Below are 14,909 nucleotides of genomic sequence, written 5' to 3' on the forward strand. Positions count from 1 at the left end.
GCTGGCCTGACCTACCCCGTGCTCTGTACCCAGAGGAGCGCTGGCCTGACCTACCCCGCGCTCGGTATCCAGAGGAGCGCTGGCCTGACCTACCTCGCGCTCGGTATCCAGAGGAGCGCTGGCCTGACCTACCTCGCGCTCGGTATCCAGAGGAGCGCTGGCCTGACCTACCTCGCGCTCGGTATCCAGAGGAGCGCTGGCCTGACCTACCTCGCGCTCGGTATCCAGAGGAGCGCTGGCCTGACCTACCTCGCGCTCGGTATCCAGAGGAGCGCTGGCCTGACCTACCTCGCGCTCGGTATCCAGAGGAGCGCTGGCCTGACCTACCCCGTGCTCTGTACCCAGAGGAGCGCTGGCCTGACCTACCCCGTGCTCTGTACCCAGAGGAGCGCTGGCCTGACCTACCTCGCGCTCGGTATCCAGAGGAGTGCTGGCCTGACCTACCCCGTGCTCTGTACCCAGAGGAGCTGCCTGAGCTTCCGGACGCCCGGCCTTTAGAGGAGCTGTCTGAGCTTCCCCACGCCTGGTACCCCGAGGAGGGGCCGGGACTTCCTGACGCCCAGTATCCAGAGGAGTGGACTGGACCTCCCGACGCCTGGTACCCGGAGGAACCCATGGTCTGGGACCCACTGGACAACGCTGGCAGATGGCAGGTACCCAGTGAGGGGGAGATTGGAAGTGGCCCGGGGGCAGCCAACTCTAGTCAGGTTGCAGACTCGCCTGAGCCGATGTAAGTTTGATCAGGATCCCCCACTGACCGTCAGCGGTGTTAACCGCTGTTAGGGCCCCGAGCTGGAACGCAGTGGAGTGGGAGGGCCTGCGTTCCCCCTGCCACCCCTTCAAGGGTGGCAGACTCCTCCTCCTCCCTAGCCTGGGGAGGCCATTCCTGGTGTTTGTTTGCTCAGCCCCTCCTGAAGGGCCTGAGCTGCTTGCTGCCCCGCCCTGAGCGAGGGCCTGGGCTTTATATACCTGTACTACTTATTGCCCCGCCCTCCCCTCAGGGCCTGGGCTTCTAGACTGGTGGTTGTTTGCTCAGCCCTGCAACAGAGGGTCTGAGCCCCAAGTGACTGGGTGGCGCCGCACAGCCCTGAAGGGGCGGGCCCTGGGCCGACAGTGTGGTGAGCCGGTGTGGCTCCCCTCCGCCCTCAGGGAGGGTTGACCCCCAGTCCCACCTGTCATAAACAGATAGCTAAGGGTTAATGTCTCTTTCACCTGAAACACCTGACCAGAGAACCAATCAGGAAACCGGATTTTTTCAACTTTGGGTGGAGGGAATTGTGTGTCTGAGTCTTTTGTCTGCCTGCCTGCTGTCTCTGAGCTTTGGAGAAGTAGTTCTGTTTTCTAATCTTCTGTTTCTAAGTGTAAGGACAAAGAGATCAGATAGTAAGTTATATGGTTTCTTTTCTTTGGTATTTGCATGAATCTAAGTGCTGGAGTGCTTTGATTTGTCTTCTTTTTGAATAAGGCTGTTTATTCAATATTCTTTTAAGCAATTAGCCCTGTGTTGTATCATCTTATACAGAGAGAACATTTGTATGTATTTTTCTTTCTTTTTTATATAAAGCTTTCTTTTAAGACCTGTTGGAGTTTTCTTTACTTCAGGGAAATTAAGTCTGTACTCACCAGGGAATTGGTGGGAGGAAGAAATCAAGGGGAGATCTGTGTGTTGGATTGCTAGCCTGATTTTGCATTTCCTCTGGGTGAAGAGGAAAGTGCTTTTGTTCCAGGATTGGAAACAGAGAGGGCAAGTCCCTCGGTTTGGATTCACAGAGCTTGTGTCTGTGTATCTCTCCAGGAGCACCTGGAGGGGGGAAGGGAAAAAGGATTATTTCCCTTTGTTGTGAGACTCAAGGGATTTGGGTCTTGGGGTCCCCAGGGAAGGTTTTTCAGAGGGACCAGAGTGCCCCAAAACACTCTAATTTTTTGGGTGGTGGCAGCAGGTACCAGGTCCAAGCTGGTAACTAAGCTTGGAGGTTTTCATGCTAACCCCCATTTTTTGGACGCTAAGGTCCAGATCTGGGACTAAGGTTATGACATGGTGGCAGCGGTGGGATCTAGACAGAATCCAGAAGCCAGTAGGAATATTATATTTTTCTTTTCTCTGCTAAGGGCTTTTTAGCAGAGAGAAACAGTTTGGTTTTAAAAGGGAACCAGAGAGAATTTTTTTTTCTGCTCTCTCTAGCAGTTTGTGGTTTGCATGTTAAGCGAGAAGCCATTAAGAGACTGTTGAGGGTCCTTTGTCATGCAATAGCCCTCCCATTAGGAGGCAAGTACCAGCACTTATATGCATGCAAATAAAGTGGTTTTTCAGGTTTACTTAACATTGAAGATTAGCTAAAGGCACTGTTGCTAGGCAGACTTGAGGAGGCAACAGAGCCTGCAGTTCAAAAGAGAAACACCGGAGGGCACCCCAACACAAGAAAACAGGAACCATGTCTACCAGGACAAAAATGGAGGCCGAAGACCAATTCAAAGAAGCTGAACACGGGCGAGAGATGGAAAAACACAAACAGGAACTAGAAATAAAACAAAAAGAGATGGAGATAAAAGAAAAGGAAGAAAACATGAAACTGGCAGCCTTCCAAAGAGAACAGGCAGCCCAAGAGGCAGCACACAAAAGAAAACTAGAAGAAGAAGAGGTGGCCTACCGAAGGAAACAAGCAGAAGATGAGGCGGCCCACCGCCGAGACATGGAAAAACACCAAAAAGAAATGGAAAAACAACAAAAACAAATGGAAAAAGAAAATGAAGAGAAGGAAAAACAGAGAAAACATGAACTGGAGTTGGCAAAAGCTGGGCTGCATGTGCCAGCCAACCCTAACAACCCGGCGCCAGTTATTGCTCCACAGCACAGGAAATTTCCCACCTACAAGGCAGGTGATGACACCGAGGCCTTCTTGGAAAATTTTGAAAGAGCCTGTCTTGGGTACAGCATCCCCGAAGACCAGTACATGGTAGAATTAAGGCCACACCTCAGTGGACCTTTAGCAGAGGTGGCAGCTGAAATGCCTAAGCGGCAAATGAATGACTATAAACTTTTTAAAACCAAGGCCAGATACAGGATGGGGATAACCCCAGATCATGCCCGTCGGCGTTTCAGAACCCAAAAGTGGAAACCAGAGGTGTCATTTCCCAAACACGCCTACTACATTGCAAAAAACTATGAGGCCTGGCTAACAGGAAACAACATTCAAACCTTGGAAGAACTGAACCTCCTCATACAAATGGAGCAGTTCTTGGATGGTGTTCCTGAAGACATCACACGGTACATACAAGATAGAAATCCCAAAGATATCGCTGAGGCGGGGGAGATTGGAGCCAAATGGATGGAACTGGCAGAAAGCAAGAAAGCTACTGTCAAGGGGAACGATTACCACAGGGGGCACACAGATCATAAACCCTACAACTGAGGACAGCCAAAGACCCCACATTCCACCCAAGTAAAGCCACACATACCCTACCCTTCAACCTCACCAGTCTCCAGTAACTCACCTCGGCCCAGTGACCCATCAGATGGAAGATGCTTTAAGTGTAATGAACCGGGACATATCAAGGCCAACTGTCCCAAGAACACCATGCGAGTGCAATTCATTACACCACCATCACACCAAAGATCCCCAGGCCCGGATGCCTCTCAAATACCCTTGGAGCGAAGGGAAAATTTGAGAGTGGGCGGAAAGAAGGTTACTGCGTGGAGAGACACGGGGGCACAAGTGTCAGCTATCCACCAATCCTTCGTTGACCCCAAATTCATCAACCCAAAGGCCAAAGTTACAATTTACCCCTTCATGTCACAAGCTGTAGACTTGCCTACAGCTCAACTGCCTGTCCAGTACAAAGGCTGGTCAGGAATGTGGACTTTTGCAGTCTATGACAATTATCCTATCCCCATGCTACTGGGGGAAGACTTGGCCAACCAGGTGAGGCGGGCCAAGCGAGTGGGAATGGTTACACGTAGCCAAACCAGGCAAGCTTCCAGACCCATTCCTGTTCCTGAGCCATCCACAGACGCCCCGTCTGTGTTACCAGAGACCCGACACCACCCTTCTACAGGTCTGAGTAGAGAGTCCACATATCCAGACAGTCCTTCAGTGAGAGTGCCAATGCTCGAGATGAAGGGGTGTCCAGGATTTTCGGGTTTGTGGATCTTGGGTAGTAGATAGAATAACCCTGGTCAGGGCTCTAAGGGTATGTTGATTTGTTCCGGTGTTAGTGTAGGGAGTGTCCTGAGTAGATGGTGCAATTTCTTAGTGTATTCCTCAATGGGATCTGAGGGAAGTGGCCTGTAGAATTTGGTATTGGAGAGTTGTCTGACGGCCTCCTTTTGGTAGTCAGACCTGTTCATGATGACAACAGCACCTCCTTTATCAGCCTCTTTGATAATGTCTGGGTGGTTTCTGAGGCTATGGATGGCATTGCGTTCTGCATGACTTAGGTTATGAGGCAAGCGATGTTGTTTTTCCACAATTTCTGCCTGTGCACGTCAGCGGAAGCATTCAATCTATAGGTCCAGACTGTTATTTTGACCCTCAGGAGGAGTCCATGTGGAGTTCTTTTTCTTGTGCTGTTGGTGGGAGGATACCTGTGTATCAGTGCGCTGTTCAGTGTTGTCCTGAAAGTATCCTTTGAGTAGGAGATGACGAAAGTAGGCTTCCAGATCGCCGCAGAACTGTATCATGGTGGGGGTGGAAGGGCAGAAAGAGAGTCCCCGAGTTAGGACAGACTTTTCTCTTCTGGGCTGTCATAACGTGTCATATGCCCCTTCAATATCGAGAAACACAGCTATCATGAAACCTTTGTGCCTCGTGCTTTATGGTATTTCAGTTTCTAACTTAACAATGTGATCCATGGTGCATCTTCATCTCCTAAAACCAGTCTGCACTTCATCTAGAATGCCACTGTTTTCCAAATAGGCAACAATCTTTCATTCACCATTCTTGCCATAACTTTACCCAGACAGGGCGTCAGGGCAATTGGTCTATAGGCATCTGTAGGGGTCCAGTGTGGGGGCTCGGCCCTTTCCGGTGTGGCTGGGAGCCAGGCCGCCTCGCTACACGAGTTGGATGAGCTGTCGACCTAGCCTGGTGAGGCGAGAAACAGTCAGGAGCTCAAGCCCTCCGGCAGAGCTGAGCAAACAGTCTATAACCCAGGCCCTTGGGCGGGGCAGCAAGCAGTTCAAGGCTCAGGCCCTTAGGCAGGGGCTGAGCAAACAATAGTCTGTAAGCCCAGGCCCTGGGTCAGGGCGGGGCACTAAGCAGTTCAGGGCTCAGCTCCTTCAGCAAGGGGGCTGAGCAACAGTTCCACGAGGAAGTCTATAAAGCCCCAAGCCCTGGCTCAGGGCAGGGCAATAAACAGGCACAGGGCTCAGACCCTCAGGCAGGGGCTGAGCAGCAGTTCAAACAGTACGTCTATAAAGAAGGCCTCCTCAGGCCAGGGAGAAGGGGAGTCTGCCACCCTTGGAAGGGTGGCGGGAGAACGCAGGCCCTCCCACTGCACTGCGTCCCAGCCCGGGACCCTAGCAATGGCAAAGACTGGCTGCAGTTAGTGGGGATCCTGGCCGCAACACACTGACATGGGTTCAGGCTCTTTGGGAGCCAAACCAGGGTCGGCTATCCCCGAGCCACTTCCGACCTCCCCCTCCCTGGGTACCTGCGTCTCGCCGGCATCTTCCAGTGGGTCCCAGACCATGGGTTCCTCAGGATACTGGGCACAGGGAAGCTCAGGCAGCTCCTCAGGATACTGGGCACGGGGCAGGCTCGGCCAGTCCTCCTCAGGATACCGGGCACGGGGAAGCTCAGGCAGCTCCTCAGGATACTGGGCATGGGGCAGGCTCGGCCAGTCCTTCTCAGGATACGGATACCGGGCGCGGGGCAGGCTCGGCCAGTCCTTCTCAGGATACGGATACCGGGCGCGGGGCAGGCTCGGCCAGTCCTTCTCAGGATACCGGGCGCGGGGCAGGCTCGGCCAGTCCTTCTCAGGATACCGGGCGCGGGGCAGGCTCAGCCAGTCCTTCTCAGGATACGGATACCGGGCGCGGGGCAGGCTCGGCCAGTCCTTCTCAGGATACCAGGCACGGGGAAGCTCAGGCAGCTCCTCAGGATACCGGGCACGGGGCAGGCTCGGCCAGTCCCCCTCAGGATACCGGGCATGGGGCAGGCTCGGCCACCTGCGTCCGGTCTCTTCGGCGGCCGGCTGCCAACTGAGCGCTGGGACCGGGCCTTTATACTTTTTGTCCCGCCCCTTGACTTCTGGGGGGTTGGGGGGGTGGGAACAGGCAGCGGTGGCTCCACCCACTTTGGCGTCTGTGGGGGCTTGGCCCTTTCTGGCGTGGCTGGGAGCCAGGCCGCCTCACTACAGCATCCATTTTTGTGGATAGCGTGCCTGGTTTTTGTAGTGGAATTCCAACCTACCAGGGTCACTCCTTTTTCCTATTCAATGTTAGATAATTCCAAGAGAACCCTGTGATGGAGCAGGGGCTGTCTGTGTGGGGAATGGGAGAGCAGGGGAGGATTTTAGGGGATAGACGATACCAGAGCCTGTGACCTGAGCTAGGTAAGGGAGGGGAAAGGTCAACACCTTTGCCCGGGAAGGGGGACAAAGGAAGGGAGTGGCAGGAGGGAAGCAGTTTTTTGAGTTTGGGCTGGGGCTGTGTGGGCAGAATTCAGGGTATCCTAGCTAGGATCCAAGCACCCTGAAAGCCCAGAAGGAATCGATGGAGGGATCCTGACTATGCCAGCAAGCTCTGCTGTAACCTGTGTTCCTGTTGTCCAATAAACCTTCTGTTTTACTGGCTGGCTGAGAGTCACTGTGGGTCCCAGGAAAGGGGTGCAGGACTGGACTCCCCACACTCCATGACAAACCCCCAGACTGCTTTTAGACTCAGAGCTATTTAAACATTCTGTAACATATACTGTATTATCTTTACCTGGAGATGTATTCTTGGTGATAGCAATAGCCTTCTCCAATTCCCACATACAAAACCATTCATTCAGTTCACCCCAACTACAGAACAGATTATGACTCTCCTCAATTAATTGTCTTTTGATCTGGTGGAAAACTTCACTTTGGTTTTCATCATTACTCACCCCTCAAAGTTTCTCGTAGAACTTTTGCTTTCTCATTATCAGAGCTTCTAACTGAGCTGTCAGTCCCAACAAGACCTGGGATGTGACTACGCTTAGTCTGAATTCCATTCCTTCTTCTAATTTACCTGTATATTTCTGATGCCTTGGTGTCTTTATTCATCTGCCTGCAGTACTTCCTCCAACTCATTTTCTTTGATTTTTTTTAAAAATAAATTATTTGTGCTATTGCCTTACATCTTTTATATGTCATTAGATCTTCACGCTATGTGCTTTGTTATAGGCTTTGTTCCTTTCTTTGTCTTCCATTTTCCACACCTCATTCCACCATGGAAGTGAGTTTTTAGTTTTGCAGTACTTCAATATCTTAGGCACAGCTACAGTAGCTGCTGCTTTTAATCCCTTTATAATATGGTCATAGAAATTCTCTATGCCATCACCCACATAATGATTATTCACAATGTCAGTACACTTACTTATAGCTCCCAGTTAGCGTTCTTAAAATTCCAGGTGGGTAAATTTTCCATTACCTTCAACCTTACCTTGCCCTTGAAAAGTAAAAATGGTAAGGAAACGAGCATTCCCCATTCTTTCTTCCTTATATATTTTCCAGTTGCATTTATTTGCAATATCTGTTGTTATAATTCCCAGGTCTAAGCAAGAAAAACTATTGTTGCATTAAATCTATAAAATCATGACTGGTGTGGAGAAAGTAAATAAGGGAGTGTTATTTACTCCTCCTCATAACACAAGAACTAGGGGTCACCAAAGGAAATAAATAGGCATCAGGTTTAAAACAAACTAAAGGAAGTATTTCTTCACACAATTCACAGTCAATCTGTGGAACTCTTTTCGAGAGAATGTTGTGAAGGCCAAGACTATAACAGGGTTCAAAAAAGAACTGGATAAATTCATGGCGGATAGATCCATCAATGGCTATTAGCCAGGATAGGCAGGGATAGCCTCTGTTTGCCAGAAGCTGGGAATGGGCAACAGGGAATGGATCATTTGATGATTCCCTGTTCTGTTCATTCCCTCTAGGGCACCTGGCATTGGCCACTGTCGGCCAACAGGATACTGAGCTAAATGAACCTTTGGTCTGACCCAGTAGGGCCATTCTTATGCTCTTAGCTGAGGTGCCATCATTTAAAAACACTAGATTGTTGTCATCACCAGACTTTTCTGAGCATGTACCATGTTTACCAGTTGTATGTCTTTTTTATGACTATTTAGGTCACCACATGTAACACATGGTCTGTGACAGGGTCCACTCACTCTCCTGGCCATCCTGGGGATTAGCTCTGACAGTTGGCGTGTCCCCATCAGGTAGTGCTGATCCCACTGTCCTCTCACCTTGCAGACCTGCCTCACTCCAGGAACTACACCATCATCTTCATGACCCGGCCCTCTGGCTGGATCACTCCGTGTTCCCCCCTTCTGGGGTAGCAAGGTCTCTTCTCCTTAGCAGTCCTAAGGAGTAACTGCAGACTCCTCTGCAGTCCTCAAACATTCCTACCACTTCCCAGGGAGTAACTGCCCTTTCCCAGCCACCCAGCTCCTGGGCTTTCTAGGCCCCACCTATTCCTGCCCAGCTGAGCCTCATTTACTCAACTCCCCGTGCTTAGTTCCTCCTCCCGCAGGTGCAGCCTGGGCAGTTAATTGACCTACCTGGCCACTTTAACTCCTTTCCTCTTTCATGCTGAAAGACAAAAAAGCTGCTGAAAGAGAGGAAAGGGCTCATAGAGGGTATATGGAACTGCTGGCTGTGGAGGAGGGTTTGCCAGATGCAACAAGAAACTGCCAGACTTAAGCTCCAAGTCAAAAAAGCAATGGAAGAACAGCAGAAACTGTATCATCTTGAAAGTCTAGTTTATAACAATGTTGGTATGTTGTATTACTCTGAACAGTTGTCTGTGTTTAACCAGTTTTGCTATGGCCAGGAAGAGGGTGAATTTAACCTGGTGAGAAAGGTGGCAAATAGCTGTTCGTCTGTGAATGAAGTTTATGAATGTTTGTCTAATGTCTCAGAAGTGAATCTGGAATTAGATCAAGCACAAAGAGCTCATTAGTCAGGAAAAAGTTTCTCAGAAGCAGATTAAAGGGGATGGTCAGGTTAAAGCCCTAGCTGAGGAAGGAAAGTGTAGATTTTTGATGGGTGATGGATTGTTGGCTAATACATTTTATAAAAGTACACCTGAAAAAGGTGACTGTGATTTGCTGGAAGTAGCTCAGGCCATGTCTACATCTAAAATTTTGCAGCGCTGGTTGTTACAGCTGTATTAGTACAGCTGTATAGGGCCAGCGCTGCAGAGTGGCCACACTTACAGCAACCAGCGCTGCAAGTGGTGTTAGATGTGGCCACACTGCAGCGCTGTTGGGCGGCTTCAAGGGGGGTTCCGGGAACGCGAGAGCAAACCGGGAAAGGAGACCAGCTTCGCCGCGGTTTGCTCTCGCGTTCCCCAAACCACCCTGCAAACCGCAGGGAAGGAGACCTGCTTGCTCGGGGTTCCGGGAACGAGAGAGCAAACCGGGAAAGGAGACCAGCTTCGCCGCGGTTTGCTCTCGCGTTCCCCGAACCACCCTGCAAACCGCAGGGAAGGAGACCTGCTTGCTCGGGGTTCCGGGAACGAGAGAGCAAACCGGGAAAGGAGACCAGCTTCGCCGCGGTTTGCTCTCGCGTTCCCCGAACCACCCTGCAAACCGCAGGGAAGGAGACCTGCTTGCTCGGGGTTCCGGGAACGAGAGAGCAAACCGGGAAAGGAGACCAGCTTCGCCGCGGTTTGCTCTCGCGTTCCCCAAACCACCCTGCAAACCGCAGGGAAGGAGACCTGCTTGCTCGGGGTTCCGGGAACGCGAGAGCAAGCCGGGGAAGGAGACCAGCTTCGCCGCGGTTTGCTCTCGCGTTCCCCGAACCACCCTGCAAACCGCAGGGAAGAAGACCTGCTTGCTCGGGGTTCCGGGAACGCGAGAGCAAGCCGGGGAAGGAGACCAGCTTGATTACCAGAGGCTTCCTCCTTCCACGGAGGTCAAGAAAAGCGCTGGTAAGTGTCTACATTGGATTACCAGCGCTGGATCACCAGCGCTGGATCCTCTACACCCGAGACAAAACGGGAGTACGGCCAGCGCTGCAAACAGGGAGTTGCAGCGCTGGTGATGCCCTGCAGATGTGTACACCTTCAAAGTTGCAGCGCTGTAACTCCCTCACCAGCGCTGCAACTTTCTGATGTAGACAAGCCCTCAGTGTAGTGTGGAGAACAGCAGTTTACCTGATAAGTAAGCTGCCCCACTCTCCTGGTATTTGTCTGTAACCAGTCCTGTGTGCTGGGACAAGGGAGAGGAGGACGAGGAAGGAGGGAAAGTTTGGATGAGCCTAGGCAGCCTTGTGAGCTGATGGCTTTGTCTAGTCAGCAGTTTGGGAAGGCAAGGATAGTGGAAGATGAGTGTCCCTGTACCTTACCTGTTACCTGTATGCAGAATTGTGACAGTAAAGGAAATGTCTGTTAGGGGTATAGACTTGCCTATGGAGGGAATTACCCAAATCTCCAAGCTGTTGTCTGTGAACTGCCCTGTGTGCTGGGACAAGGGAAATGAGATCCCAAGCTATTAAAGGGGAATATTTCTCCAGCTCTTCTTTGTCTGTGAAGCAGACAGAAAGTGCTTCCCAGTTTATGCTACTTGACAATTTATCAGTGGTCCCAGAATTGGTTCTGGATACAGCTAAAGCCCAGAAAAGGAATGATCCTAAGTTTGTATCTGCTAGGGAGAATGGCACTGTAACAAGGTTGTATCCACTTAGTGTCCTAGCAAATTCTGATGCTTGTATTTTGCCTGTGCTAATGTGTCGCTAGGAAAGGGTGTAGCAACTCTGTCAGTCTGTGTGTGATATCTTAGGTGGGGCACAAGAAGAGCACAAAAGTGATTTGATTGTGTTACCTACTGACAGTTTGAAAACTTCTAGCAAGCAGGAAAAGATTCCTGAACTTGTGTGTGGCAAAGGGAAGGAGACTGCTTCTGACCTTTTGACTATGAAATATAGCAGCTTGCCTGAAAGGGGATTCTGTAAGAATCCATTGCATGGGCCAAAGGTGATTCTGGATGTAAGTGAAACTCAGAAGCAATGCTTCTGTGGAGCAAGGTAAAGGTGAATTGGTGCTTAGAAAGATTCCTGAAGAGAGATTTTCAGGGTAGTCTTTGCAAGCAGTTTGTTGCAACTGAAGGGTGTGGAAGTGATTTTAATCAAGGAAGTTTCAGTTCCTAACAGAGAAATTTTGTGTTGTGAATGGATCTGCTGACTTTCCTTTTGATCCAGTGTGGATAGCTTTAAGAAGGTCTCAGGCCATGTCTACATCTAAAATTTTGCAGCGCTGGTTGTTACAGCTGTATAGGGCCAGCGCTGCAGAGTGGCCACACTTACAGCAACCAGCGCTGCAAGTGGTGTTAGATGTGGCCACACTGCAGCGCTGTTGGGCGGCTTCAAGGGGGGTTCGGGGAACACGAGAGCAAACCGGGAAAGGAGACCAGCTTCGCCGCGGTTTGCTCTCGCGTTCCCCGAACCACCCTGCAAACCGCAGGGAAGGAGACCTGCTTGCACGGAGGTTCGGGGAACACGAGAGCAAACCGGGGAAGGAGACCAGCTTCGCCGCGGTTTGCTCTCGCGTTCCCGGAACCACCCAGCAAACCGCAGGGAAGGAGACCTGCTTGCTCGGGGTTCGGGGAACGCGAGAGCAAGCTGGGGAAGGAGACCAGTTTGATTACCAGAGGCTTCCTCGGTGATGCTGGGATACCTGCTTATTCCACAGAGGTCAAGAAAAGCGCTGGTAAGTGTCTATACTTGTGATCCAGCGCTGGATCACCAGCGCTGGATCCTCTACACCCGAGACAAAACGGGAGTACGGCCAGCGCTGCAAACAGGGAGTTGCAGCGCTGGTGGTGCCCTGCAGATGTGTACACCTCCTAAGTTGCAGCGCTGTAACTCCCTCACCAGCGCTGCAACTTTCTGATGTAGACAAGCCCTCAGATGAAGAAAAAGCTGTTAAGAGAGTTGGACAGCCCCATAACCAAGAGGCTGAGTTTGACCAGTTTGTTGGAAAGACAAGGTTGCTGGGAGAGGAATGTCTCCATGCCACTTCTGTGAGTGAACAGTCTGTGTCTCAGGTTCAGAGGGAAGACTGGGTAGCTCAGTCGGCAGAGCAGAACAGCTGTGTAGTTAATCTCTCGAGAATGCAGGGGATGGCAGGTGTACTCTCAGCTCTAGACATTTGGGATATGACTGTAGTCTCTCAGTGGACTTAACATCTGATTCCATATGGAAGCAGAGGTTGGTAATGAAAGGACAACAGAACCTTGCATTTAACATGCTAGTAAAAATGGATGGTCTCTCTTTAAAACGGAGTCCAGCCTTGGAACTGGTAACAGTTAATGATCTGAAAACTGGTAAAAGGCTTCTGTCTGTTTGGATGCAAATTGGCTGACAGGGAGAAGAAAGACTTGCTCCTAGCTGCTAGCAAAGAGAGCACACCCATTCAGCCAGTGGATTCTGTTAAGCAAGAGAAATCAGGGTTTGATCCTTCAGGATAAGGAGGAAAGCGAGATCTTAATTTTTGCAAAGGGAAGCCACAAGGTAACCCTAAAAGGCCCAAACACCAATGGTACTGAGCCAAAGGTGTGGCATGACAAAAATGATTGTAGATGGACACTTGCAATGGATTCGTTGTTATTGCTGATGGTGATTTTTGTAACTAATGTATTGCTATTACCAGAAACTGTAAAAATGTACAATGTGCCTAATCTTTTGGGAAAACCCTTGAACATGTTAAATCATATGTAAGAACACACTTCATGTTAAAAGACCTTGTGATACAGATGTTTCTCAGTTATTGCCTGTAAACAGTCTCGAAACTTTTCACAGGAGAAAAGACATTCCAGACCTGATGAGCGGTATGAAAACGGAAACTGAGGCCTGTTACCACATTGCTTTCATAGGTAAATGCCAAGATTCCCGTACTATGAACAATCCACTATTGTTCTATCCAAGTTTTACCTTGAGTTTGTAAAAAGATTCAATCATGTTATTGAACATGACTTTGATAAACCATTTCTGTTATACACTTATACAGCTTCTTACCTCATACTGTAGTAAGACAGAACCAAGGATGGGGAGCTCTTGGGATGCAGTCAGCGATGTTTGTATCATCCCTTCCTGCATCAATTTTGTGTTGGGGGTATGATGTTATTGACATGAACTGTGACCATATAGATCATTGTTGCAACCAAGGTCCTATAGTTGCTCAAATTTTGTACAAAGAGGTCAAGTAGGGAGTCTATGAAAAGGTTGTAATTTTCTGGTTATGATTATGCTGTCTGTATGTGTGTATCATTTTTGTAATTGAAATTATAAGTATTGGCTAAGCACTTGTAGCTCAATGTATTTGATTCTAAGTGGCATTAGTGAAGCATTTGGTCAGCTTCTTGAGAAAAGAATTATCAGATTAAGTGCCCAATCAAGAAACACTTAACTGACAATGGATCTTGGGGAAACTCCAATCCACAGATGAGAAGCCTTCCTGGGAACACTCAAAGTAGCATGTGAACAATGGCTGCTCTACCTGTAAAGAACTGAGTCATGCATGGACATGTGACTCCAAACTCCACCTTGCTATTATGATTTTCCACAGTAAGAACAAAGGGGGCCTTCCACATGGCAGAGGGTATAAAAGGCCCTGGAAACCTCTCTATTTTGTCTTCAATCCTGCTTCTCACCTCTGAAGGAACTTTGCTACAAACTGAAGCTCTGAACAATGGACTGAATGACCATCCAAATCTGTGGATGTACTCCAGAGACTTAATTTGTGCCAGCAGTTTATTCCAACATTTCTACAAGCCTGAACCAGGAACTTTGCCATTGCTGTATGTAATTGATTCCTTTAACAATTTTAACTCTCATCTATATTTATTTGTATTTATGAATAAACCTTTAGATTTTAGATTCTAAAGGACTGGCAACAGCGTGATTTGTGGGTAAGATCTGATTTGTATATTGACCTGGGTCTGGGGCTTGGTCCTGTGGGATCAGGAGAACCTTTTTTCTTTTACTGGGGTATTGATTTTCATGACCATTCATCCCCATAAGGAGTGGTCGGGTGATACAAGGGAACTGGAGTATCTGAGGGAATTGCTTGTATGACTTTGGGTTAGCAAGTGGGGTAAAATGTAAGTCCTCTCTGTTTGGCTGGTTTGTAAAGGATGCCCAGCCTTGGGCTGTGACTGCCCTGCTCCAAGCAGTTTGTCCTGAGTTGATACTCTCAGTACTGTCCTGCCAGAGGCTGCATTGCTACAGGAGTCATCCAGGATTTCAGCTGGGAAGTCTCTGAAGCTCAGGACGTGCTACCTCAGCTAGGGAAGTATGTAACACACACACCTTCTGCGTGTGGTGGTGTATCCCATCTAGTGGCACTGAGACCACTCAGGGCTGGTCTACACTACGGGGGAAAATCGATCTTAGGCTACGTCTACACTACAGGATAAATTTGAATTAGCTTAAACCAATTTTATAAAACAGATATTATAAAGTTGATTGTGCATGTCCACACTAGGCACATTAATTCGGTGGTGTGCATACATGGTCCGAGGCTAGCGTCGATTTCTGGAGCGGTGTACTGTGGGTAGCTACTGTAAAATAATGAGGCCAATAACTTCGATTTGCATCCACACTAACACTAATCCGATATAGTAATATCGATTTTAGCATTACTCCTCTCGTTTTGTAGGAGTACAGAAATCGATTTAAAGGGCTCTTTAAATCGATATAAAGAGCAGTGTAGTGTGGAC

At 49.3% G+C, this 14,909-nt stretch overlaps 1 long non-coding RNA gene across 1 annotated transcript; it reads left to right on the plus strand.

Moving 5' to 3' along the window:
• The first annotated feature begins 4,639 nt into the window (after positions 1-4,639).
• On the plus strand, positions 4,640-14,909 carry LOC115636091. The gene is made up of 3 exons (XR_003996806.1): positions 4,640-4,740; positions 14,212-14,216; positions 14,898-14,909. It is a non-coding gene; the product is annotated as an uncharacterized LOC115636091 (long non-coding RNA).

This window comes from Gopherus evgoodei, chromosome 16 (genome assembly GCF_007399415.2).
Source record: "Gopherus evgoodei ecotype Sinaloan lineage chromosome 16, rGopEvg1_v1.p, whole genome shotgun sequence".
NCBI classification, from domain to species: domain Eukaryota; kingdom Metazoa; phylum Chordata; order Testudines; family Testudinidae; genus Gopherus; species Gopherus evgoodei.